Source organism: Gavialis gangeticus, unplaced genomic scaffold (genome assembly GCF_001723915.1).
Source record: "Gavialis gangeticus isolate Ggan-Ray unplaced genomic scaffold, GavGan_comp1, whole genome shotgun sequence".
Taxonomy (NCBI): Eukaryota; Metazoa; Chordata; order Crocodylia; family Gavialidae; genus Gavialis; species Gavialis gangeticus.
The window spans coordinates 163,953,877-163,955,151 of NW_017729024.1; positions in this window are offsets into that span (position 1 = coordinate 163,953,877).

Below are 1,275 nucleotides of genomic sequence, written 5' to 3' on the forward strand. Positions count from 1 at the left end.
CAAAAGAGAAGGCTGAGGGGGGATCTTGTGGCCTGTTATAAACTGGTTGGGGGGGATCAGCAGGCACTGGGGGAGTCCCTGTTCCCCCGAGCACTGCAAGGAGTGACCAGGAACAATGGTCACAAGCTGGCGGAGGGAAGGTTTAAGTTGGACATCAGGAGGTGCGACTTCACAGTCAGGGTGGCTAGAGTCTGGAACCAGCTTCCAAGTGAGGTGGTGCAGGCTCCCACCCTGGGGGTTTTTAAGAGGAGGCTAGATGTACACCTTACTGGGGTTGTTTGACCCCAGTGCTCTTTCCTGCCATGGCAGGGGGTCGGACTAGATGATCTGCTGAGGTCCCTTTCGACCCTAGAAACTGTGAAACTATGAAACTATGGACCAACGAGCGCCAGACACTGGTGACAACCCCGTCCACTTGTTTTAACTGATGTCGTCACGTGCTGGGTGCTGGCATCAGACGCCGATGACGCCGACACCCGGCAGGGACTGGCCCCATCGGGGCGCAACATTGGGCTGTCTCTGGGCCCCCACATCAGACCCAGAGGACTCTGAGATCGTGGCCACCGACTGACGATGGCCCCCAGCTACCAGCGGCACTGCCGTGTCAACGACGCGCATCAAATAGTGCCGGCGTGCGCTTCAGCTCCCGGGGGTGGGGCAGGGCCGGCTGCTGGTGTGCCCTCAGCGGGCCATGGAAAGGCGGGGAGTGCCCCCCCGAAGGGGGCGTGGGGCAGCTGGGGGTGACCCCCGGGACGGGGCGGGCCAGTTGGGGGTGTCCCCCAAGGGGCCGGCTGGGGGTGCCCCCCGGGGGGTGCAGGGCCAGCTGGAGGTGCTCCCCCAGGGGGAGTGCAGGGCCAGCTGGGGGTGCCCCCGCCAGGGGCTCTGGTGCCCCCTCCATCGGAGGGCAGGGCAAGCTGCTCCAGGTCCCTCACCCAGGCAAGGGCCCCTTGTGGGGGCAGTAGTTGGTGCCCTGCGTGGCAGGAAGTGGGCCCTGGGCCTCCGTGGCATGGGGCGGCCTGTCCCCTGGCGCTGCGCCAGGGTGCTCGGGTGTGGAAAGGCCCCGGGAGGCCAAGGAGGAGTTACATGTCAAGAACAGTATTGGAGCCACGAACACGTGGGGCAAACCTACGAGGGTCACGGCGAGGCCCAGGGCCCCTGCCCCGCTGCAGGCAGCAAGCCAAGCCAGGAGCACCCCTGGCCCTGGAGCGCCCACTGCCCCCCCCCCCCCCACCCTCCTCGACCGCACACCGACTCTGCTGCGGAGGCCGGGACATG